The sequence below is a fragment of the Rattus rattus genome, chromosome 3 (genome assembly GCF_011064425.1).
Source record: "Rattus rattus isolate New Zealand chromosome 3, Rrattus_CSIRO_v1, whole genome shotgun sequence".
In the NCBI taxonomy this organism is placed as follows: Eukaryota; Metazoa; Chordata; class Mammalia; order Rodentia; family Muridae; genus Rattus; species Rattus rattus.
This window is the reverse complement of record NC_046156.1, coordinates 20,741,130-20,751,641: the sequence shown is the minus strand read 5'-3', so window position 1 is coordinate 20,751,641 and position 10,512 is coordinate 20,741,130.

The following is a 10,512-nucleotide window of genomic DNA, read 5'->3' as shown; positions in this document are numbered from 1 at the left end:
TTGGGATTATTTTCTTGTTTGTTTCTTCTTTTTCTTTCCTTTTCCCCCCATCCTGTTTGGTTTTACCTTATGTTTCTGAGCTATTTAGCCTCTAGTTCTCAGTTGCCTAAGCAGTGTCTGGTATGAGTTCCTTCTCATGGACTGGGCTTTAGGTCAAACCAGGCATTGGTTCGTTACTCACAGCCCTGTGCCAATATTGTCCTAGCATACTCTGTAGGCAGGACAGATTGTATCGCAAAGGTTTTATGGCTGGGCTGGTCTCCATGTTCTCTTTCAGTAGCCTGTAAAGTCCTTTCTCACATCAAAGTCATGAGAATATAAGTGTGAGGACTCCATTCAGGCACCAGCTCAGCCTCTCCAGTGAGCTGTGTGATATATTCCTCAACTATGGGGCCTCTCTGTCAGTATGCAGAAAGCAACATTTCATCTTAGCATACAACTTGGGGTTTGTTGAAATTGGGCATGGCACCAATACATTCATCGAACTCAAGTTAACCTGAAACACATGAGCTCAGCCTTAACCCTTTGTTCCCTTATGATAACTCCATGGCTCTCCTCTCTCCTGTATTGACAATGAAACTTCAGCCTTCTTCAGTGGTCAAGGAAGGTTAGCATTTGGCAGCTCCAACCTCTCCAGATTCAGAAAGGTGTGGGGGTGGGGGGAGTGAATAGAGTCTTGTCATTCATTGGGAGGCACACCCTGAAGAGAAGGTTACAGAAGTTTCCTACTTAACACTCCTCAGAAGGGGACAATAAATGTGGCCAGCAATTCACTTAACTCCAAGTCCCTCCACTGGAAGCCTCAGTAAGAGAGGGCAATCATAAAGAGATATTCAGAGTAGCCTCAAGAGTTGGGTCTTAGTAGCACCTTCCTGGGAAATCCTGACTTGCCACCATGTTGAGGTTCCTCCACCTGTGTGATGGTTTAAAGCTTTCACTTTCACAGTCTATCTCAATTTCCTATTAAGTGTTGTAAATTAGTGCTAGCTTTCTCCCTGGTGGTGGCATTTATCATTCCCCTACACTGTGACTTCAAACCATGTTGACTGCTCCCAACTGTTCCTCTCTAACTTCCTTCTAAGGCCAGACAACCCACCACCAGAATGACTTTCACGATCCGAATGTAGTCCACTAGCTTTTCTTTTGTCTTTTAACTGAGCTCTGATAGTCAGTTAACTAATCACAGCACTAACCATTTATTAGTCTATGTCCTGGAGGATTGGGACAGCCCAATATCTAAGATAGGCAAATAATTAAAATTCAGTATAAAAAGCATTATCATGAGCAGGCAGCAAAGCAGAGGGGAAATTCTTCCTGCCCATGAGATGAGAAAAAACTCAGAGGGAGTACCTGACCCTCAGTGCATGCAATGGGTTCTGCGAAGTAGGAGAATCAGTTTGCATGTAGAGTGGTGAACCTGTTTCGTGATGCATCTTGGGTAGCAGCCCTGAGAAGAGAACCTGTGAGGCTGGAGTTGACCTCAAGGCCTTTTGGTGACCTGAGGAAAAACTGGGAAGCAGATTCTCCCAGAGATGAGCCGTGAGGTGACAGCAATTCTGGTCAGCACATGGAACGGAGACCTTCTAAGCTAAACCTCTATGCTGTCAGACTCACAGCCAACAAAAAACGTTGATAACGCATGCGTGTTCTATCTGTCCAGCAGCAAGTTGCTGATGTGTAGGCATTAATTCAGGGGGCAGTAATCCCCCAGCATGCTCTTGTGATGCATTCCTGTAAGAGTCTCCCTTGTGGTGAACTGGGATGGGAACAAAACGCAGTGAACTTAAGTTCTGCTGATCTCCCATCATTAGAAGAAGATTTGGATTGGAAATCAAGCTTAGGGTTTTTCCATGAGATTATCCAACTTGCAGACTTTTCATCTGTATTGCAATAAATCTCTAAGACTAGAGTCAGAGCCCCGATGAAAATGAGGTGAATCTTGGGACTAAAATGAGACTATCTTGAGAATTTGGACTACAGATTGCCCTGAACCTTTCTAGCTTATGCTACTGGTCCATTGAGTTCATGCCTAAAGGAATCAAAGTCGTCATACTGTGGGGATCCGTAAGACCCTTGTTTATTGATGCGCTGTCCCAGTTACTGTTCTACTGCTGTGAAGACACGCCATGAGTAAGGCAACTCTTATAAAGAAAATCATTTCATTGGGGACTTGCTTATAGTTTTAGGTTAGTCCATAATCATCACGACAGGAAGCAAGCCAACATGGCGTGGGAACATCAGCTTTTATCCTAATCTACAGGTAAGAAGAGAGACACGGGGCTGCCATGGGCTTTTGACATTTCAAAGCCTTTAGTGGCACACCTCCTCCGACAAGGCCACACCTCCTCCGACAAGGCCACACCTCCTCCAACAAGGCCACACCTCCTCCAACAAGGCCACACCTCCTCCGACAAGGCCACACCTCCTCCAACAAGGCCACACCTCCTCCAACAAGGCCACACCTCCTAGACCTAAGCAGTTTCCACTAACTGGTAATTAAGCCTTAAATATATGAGGCTGTGTAGGCTATGATCATTCAAATCACCACATGCATTATTCACAACCAAGCTACAGAATCAACCTATTATCTATCTGTCAATGGATGGATGAGGGAATGAAATATGTACATATACCCAGTAAAGTCTCTCTTAACCATAAGAATGAAATCGTGCTGATTGAATAAAAATGGATAAACTATAAATCGTCACAGTAAGGAAAGTAAGCATGGAACAGAAAGACAATGTCAAGTTTTCTCTCACATCTCATGCAGATGATTTTTTTAAAAAAATATTTTTAAAACAAGATAGTTAGGGCTGGAGAGATGGCTCTGCTCTTTCAGAGATCCAAGTTCAGTTCCCAGCACCCATAAAAGGTGGCTCACAATGCCTAGAACCCCAGCTTCAGGGGATCAGCTGCCTCTGCCTTCCATGACTTCCTGCACTCACGTCCACTTGCCCACACAGAGATGTACACATAGATAAAATTTAAAATAACAAAAGTAAATCATTTTAAAGGACGGGGAGGAAGACACTATCTAGGGAAGGAGTCAGCCTCGGGAGGCAAAGGGACAGGAGGCGGCAATGGGGGAGGGGGGTTAAAAACTTGCTTACTTGCCTGAAAACCTCACAATGAAAAACATTATTTTGTGCAAACAAAATAAGCCAGTAAAAGACACTGATTTTCTCCCCTTGTTACGGGGTTCCAGCCTCTCCTGGCCTAGAGACCAGGAGGAGCCGCCCTAAGGTCAATGACTCACAGGACACGCTAACTCTCTTTGGAGGATGCCCCTACACCCCTCATGGTTTCTAGGCCACGAAATAAGGCCAAAGGTCAAGTCTTTCCTTGACTAGGAAAATAATTTGCAAAGAAAAATACAGACTTGGTTTATACGTACCTGTGAGGCCTAGAAAACCAAACGAGATTGATGAAGAGCCCCCTAGGCCAGGAGAGCAGAATGGAAGGGAGAGGTTGAAATGGGAACCCCCATCGGGACCTGGGGACCTGATGCCCTAAGATCCAACATCCCTTCCATCTTCTAGGCCAGCCCCTTACTCTGAGATAAGAACACTAGCCCACAAGCAATGGGGCTGAGAAGCCAGAACTGCTTTGACGGGACCACGAAGAAGTCAAGAGGCTCTGGGCAGCAGGCAGTGTAGCGGTCTATAAGAACTGAAGCCTGGCATCTGACTAAATTCCTTGGGTGACTTCAAGGAAAACAGCCCTTTCACTGAGGTAGTAAGAAATATATCATGATTTAGGGGCTACAAAGACAGGGGGAGGGAAATTTAGATGTGTCTGGAATAAGCCAGATAAGAGTCAGGAAATTCCCTGGGCTCCTGGGAGGATAGGAGTCAGAAATAACACAGGCCAGGAAACGATACTTCACCATCAGAAGTGAGATGGGTCTGGTCATCCAAGTAGACCGTGTGACCCTCTAGGGAAGTGTCTCCCCAAAGTACATGTGTTAGGACCTTGATCCCCAGCGCATGACACTATTGGGAGGTAGGGGAACGTTCAAGAGCTGAGATGTAGTGAGGGGACTCAAGTCAGTAAGAGCATGGCCTTGAACTGATTGGAGGATGCCTGGATCTTCCTTCCTTCCTGTTAAGTTTGTTAAGGAGGTTTCTTCCACTATGTACAATCATTATAGGGTCAAAAGGAACGGGCCAACCAATGTCCAAAATTAGCCTTCTCTCAGCCCTCACCATACCTAGGATTTTTTTTTAAGTTTTGAACCTATTATTTATTATTATTATTATTATTAAATCTGTTTTACAGTCCAGTCATTATCCCCCACCCTGTCCTCCAACAGTTCCTATCCCATTCCTCCTCACCTGTCTCCAAAGGAATGTCCCCATCAGACCTCCCCACACCATGGAACCACATTTTCTGTATCCATTCTTCCATTGTGGGACATCTGGGTTGTTTCCAGCTTCTGGCTATCACAAAAAGAGCTGCAATGAACATAGTGGAACACGTGTCTCTGTGGCATGGTGGGGCAGCTTTTGGGTATATGCCCAAGAGTGGTATAGCTGGGTCTTCAGGTAGATCTATTTCCAAATTTCTGAGGAACTTCCAGGTTGATTTCAGAGTGGCTGTACTGGTTTGCAATCCCACCAACATTGGAAAAGAATTCCTCTCCCCTGAAGAGGTGTTGTATAATCTGAAACCTGAATGATTAGGAAAATTATATTTACTTGCTATGTCAATGTTATTCTGTATATACTCATCAGAAGAAGAAAAATGTTATCTTTTATTCCAGAGTTCCAAACAGGACCAGTATATCAATATCACCAGGCAATTATTAACTTAAATAATAAGGGTGAATTGACAATGTCCCAGAGTTCAGAATTCTAACCACCAGTAATAAAAGAGAGGAAAATTACAGAGTCCAAATTTTATCAAATGCCTAAAACTGCAAAAATAGTAGCTTGACAATAAATATAAACTTTGTAATCAAACAAACTTCAAATAGAGCTCCTGCTCCACTGAGCAAACATGTCCCTACATTGAAGGATTTTGCACGTGAAGTGAAAGGTAAGACTCACTAACAAAAGCAAGCAACTACTTCACGTCAGTGAGGAAACAAGCAGCTTAAAATGGCCACCATCCTCATTATAAAATTAACCTGAGAGAGAGAGAGAGAGAGAGAGAGAGAGAGAGAGAGATTCTCTTTTCCCCTGGGACTGAGACTGAAGGAACAAAGGTCCTCAGCTAGGAACTCAACTGAGTCCCTGCCAGAATGGGTCCTTCAGAGACTTTTTTCTGGGAATCAGACCTGGTACTGAAGAGTCAATAGCTCCATTTTCACCGTTCTGGATTTCAACATTCTAGAATATAAACTTATGGAAGCCACATCATGACTTTATGCTACTCGTGTGGTAAACCGACCTCTCTTTTCTTCCACGTAGTTTTATGTCATACGTGCTCTAAGAATCAATGATTACCCCTGGATTACAAGTGCATGTATCCCATGTATGTTTGACAAGTGACAAAATCAATCTTTGAGATGGGCCTCCAACCTGAAAGAAGAGTTACCCAGCAATGACAGCATAGAAGGCATGGTCCTAGAACCCCTCCGCCATAAAGCTGCCACTCCACAAACTGTACAGTGATAGATAGATACTAAGTAGATAGAAGATAGAAGATAGATAGATAGATAGACAGATAGATAGACAGAATTTCATATTATACTCTTAACCTTATGCTGAAATTCAAGTAATACTTTGGCCAGGGTTTTGGGGAAGCCACCAGAACTGCAAACCAGGTGACGTGAACTTAGGTGAGTGACCTTTAAGGAGCAGGTAGATCTGAGTGACCCTCCTGAGTCAGTTCTCAAGGGGGCTGGGATATCGCTACAGGGAATGACTGGGACAGGGATGGGGAGTCAGATGTAGACATGGTGTGTGCCTTCAGAAAATAGGCTAAGAACCTGGAGGACAACCATGGGAAAAATGCCTTGAAGATCCTGCCTCTTGGTTCTTTAAAATGTTTTCCATTTCTTCAAATGAGACCCTCTAGAGATCTACTGATTTTTAAAAATGAAAGAACACTGAAAAATGACAGAGCCTAGGCATCCACATAACTCACATGTTAACTGTGCTTAAAGGCAGGAAAGGGTTTGCTTTTCCCAGGGAACAGCCCTTCACAGATTGCTCACTGGCCTTTCCCCATCACGGCTCACTCAGGCCTGACCTGTAGTTTCCCGTGCTCTTCTCTGAGTCCTGGTACTGCTGCTGTGCCCAGCTCCAAGCCAGATGCCAAAGATTCATCCCACTGTGTTAAGGACAATGATATTATTTTAATGCATGTTCAGTGTGCGTGTCGATGGGAGAGGCGGTGGAGGTGCACATGTGTGTGAGGTGACACAGGTCAACCTCAAGTGAAATCTTCTAGAACACTCTTCACTTTCTTGACTTTGAAATAGGATTTCCGACCGGCCTAGACTCACCCAGGCTAGCTGGCCAGTGAACCCCAGGGAGCCTACCTCTCTCCAGTGACTGGGTCACAAGCAAATGCCACTGTGCCAAGCATGGGCCTAGAACATGGGCTCCAGGGATCAAATCCTCATCATTTCCAGACCCTTCAACCTACCTATAACTTAGTTCTGGGAACTTCAGTTTACACTTACTTCAAAGAAGCTGTTGAAAACCTGGTGTAGTTGTGCACGCCTTTAATCCCAGCACTCAGGATCTCTGTGAGTTCGAGGACAGTCTGCTCTGCATAGTGAATTCCAGGACAGCCAGAGATACTGAGCTACGTTAAAAACAGAAGCAAAGATGATGGTGGAAAGGTAGCACTATGACAAGCTCACAGGAAGATGTGTTAATGCAGATATTTGATGGTGTTGGTGTGATCCCAAGGCACACACACAGCTTAGCCAACATTTAGAGTATCTGTTGTCTTCCGGGACTCTGAGATTCTGTAGGAAAGACATAGCATATAACTAAAATATCATTTGAATCCTAATGATGTGTCATACCCATAGATCACCAGAGAAGTTTCTTCTTGTAGTGGATGGGATTGTATAAATGGGTACAAACAACAGGTTGTGATCATGGCATCGGTTGGGCTCATGAGGGTATCGTGTTCTTAAAGAGCAGGGCAAGAAGGAGTGGGTGAAACAGAGCCTGTTATGTCTGAAGGGCGTCTCAGAATTCAGTACACAAGACAGCTACCGGACAGCTCCAGTCACATCAGCACAGAAGCTAGAGGGTCAGGGGAGGTCACAGAGAAGGGAAGGTGAGGGGCAAAACACAAACTAGGAAACCTGAAGGGTAAGAGTCAATATAATTTAATATGGAGATGAATGTCCTTGAAAGTCTGGGTGAGTTTTACCGTTGACTTGGTAGGATTTAGACAGCTCTGCATGCCTTTAGATAAGAAAACGTTTCTAACTTAAACTACTACCAAGAAAAAAAATGTGAAAATGTTTTTTTAAAACTACTATTATGGATATGAATCTAACGTTTTGAAACAGGGACTGCAGATAGAGCTGTGCCAAAGGAGACTCAGTATCAAGATTGCTACAACAGTGCAAACAAGACATAATGAGAAGCCTATCCGCAGATTAGCAACAGTGGGAAGAAGGAAATTAAAGGGGGTGCACGGAGCTTCTCAGTGCTGTAGAGACTCTGGCCAAGGGAGCTGTAGAACCCTGAGGAGGGAGAGAGAGACATACTCTTACTATGCAATTGGCAAGTCCAGCCTAAAGCACAGAGAAAGCTAGGAAGGAAAGGAAGAAGGAGGGGAAGAGGGGAGGGGGGGAGGGGAGAAAGAGATGAGAAACAGGAAGCAGGTAAAGAGATGGAACAAGGAAGGAAGAAAGGAGGGAGGGAGGGAGGGAGGGGGGGAGGGAGGGGGAGGGAGGAGGGAGGAGGGAGGAGGGAAGAAGAACTGTGGTGGAGAACATAGAGATGATAAATTCCAGAAAAAGTCACGCTGCAGAGAAATTTTATAAAAAGCTAGGTCTTTGGAAGGTTTGGCTTGTTTGATTGTTTTACAAGGAGACTAGTAACAACTTTTTAAAAAGGTTTAAATAGAAAAATAAAGATGGAATCCAATGAATTATTAAGGTGACTGGTAAGAGAGTTAAGAGGCCAGGCATGGTATAAGAATCTGCACTCAGGAGGCAGAAGAGATCTCTGTAAGTTCCAAGCCGGCCTGGTCCACATAATGAGTTCCAAAAAAGCTAGGGTTACAGAAGGAGAACCTTCCTCAAAAACAAACAAACAGACAAACAAACCGAAAGCATGTGAAAGAGAAAGCATGAATTGTACTTTGAAAAGTTGAGTAAAATAGCTTTATTCAGTATGAAACTACTGAAGTCGAGAAGAGCTAATGAATACGATGAGAAGATGAAAAACTGACATAAAGAGAACAAAGAAAGAGGGCAAAAATACACCAAACTCTTAAACCACACAATACAGAACCTTCACATGACCAAAATGCAAAATATGTAAACCAGGGTCAGTGAGACGGACCAGCAGGTAAGGCAACTGCCTCCAAACCTGAGCTCAAGTTCCAGAGCCTACATCGTTAAGGGAGAGAACTGAGCCCTTCAGCTCTCTCTCTCTCTCTCTCTCACACACACACACACACACACACACACACACACACGCACACACACACACACACACGCAAACACACACACACACGCACACATATACACACACACATGCACGTACACAGGCACGCATGCACACAAATACACATTCTCACACACAGACATACACACTAAATAAGACAAACAACTTTAAATATGTGAAACAGCTAAGAGTCTATAAGGAAAGAACACCACATAATGACGATCTTTACACCGTCGTCCCCTTAAGTCATTTATACGCTGTGTGACCTGACCTCAGACACCAAAGTGCTCATCCTCGGTGATAATCGGGGAAATCAAGATCACAAAGAACTGCACATCCTTGCAAACCACCACGGTATCACATTCAACTCTGCTGACCTAAGCAGAGGTTTCTGCATCCAGTCACAGAGGTCCAGTCACTCTGTAACCATGAGTTGCTCTGACCACCACAGTTGCACATCCGGGAACTCCCGTAGTAAACAAAGGAGCTGTCAGCCAGGATAAAGTCAGAAGATGGCAGCCAGACCTCAGAGAGAAACAGTCAACTGTGGGGCAGAACTTTGAAGCAGGAGACAGCACGAGGAACTTGGGGGACAGCGAACTCCTCTACACACCGTCTAGGATGATGGGTAGATGATATTTTTAAATAATGAATAAAATTTATTTTAGAAGAATATTACAAAACATTGACTATATAAGGCTCATTTTATACAATGGTCTGTCTGGAAAGTATAACTAGGGATTTTTTTATTAATTTATTTATCTACTTTACATCCCAGTTGAAACCTCCCCTCAGTCCTCTCCTACCAGGCCCTCCCCTCCCCTTGCCTACCCCCACCCCTTCCCCTCCCTTTCTCTCCAGAAAGAAGCTCCCATGAGTGTCAGCCTATTTGCCTAGGCACATGGAGGTGCAGTAAGACTAGGTACATCTTCTCCTGTTGAGGCTGGACATGCAGCCCAGTTAGGGAAAAGGGATCCAAAGGCAGGAAACAGAGTCAGGGACAGCCCCTGCTCCATTGTCAAGGGTCCCACACGGAGACCAAGCTACACATCTGTCACATATGTGTAGGGAGCGTAGGTCTGTCCCATGCATGCTCTCTGCTTGGTGGTTCAGCCTCTGTGAGAGAGGATACATGATTTTTTGCATTGGTCTAAGTTTGTAAACTTAAAGATAAAATATAATGTTAAAAATTTTGTGAGTTGATAACCATTTGGAGACATTCCTTTTCTCAAACCGCCATCACGTGTGACTCTGGAGAACTCTGGCCCATGACACCAGTGCTCAGACCCCACGTAGCTCAGGTAGGCACTGGTCCTCCAGGCTGCAGCACTCCTCCTGTCCTTAGAGGACACTGCGAGACCCAGAGCCACTGGGGCTGCCCCTCAGCCACAGCGAGGGACAGTGGGTGTTGTTCTCCATCAGTGACTAAAGGGTGCCCCACCTGCGGCCACGCAGCTCTGGCAGCTTTGGAGCCAGTGGCTTTCAGCATCCTGAGCAAAAGCGCTTCCTTGTCCAACAGTCAGTGCTGCCTTGCTAGCATGCGCTGTCTGTGTCAGCCCTGAATGTCCCCTAAGCAAACTGGAGCGTGTGTGCAGCAGGGCGCAGGAAGAGAGTTTTTATGTAGCCGCTGACTCTCCATGATTAGAAAGAAAAGAACCAGAGAGGAAAGGGGGTGCATGAGTTATGGTGGGTTCATACAGTAGAGAGTTCAACGGTAAGAAAATAAACTACAACTAAGCCATTGTGAATGACTGGAAAGATGGCTCAGCAATTAAGAGTACTGGCCACTCTTAATTAGGGTTAGGAACTGAACCCTACAACCTACACGACAGCTCTCAACTGCCTATAGCTCCAGTCACAGGGGTTCCAGCAACCTCTTCCGGTTTCCATGGGCACCAAGCACACATGTGGTACCACAGACACA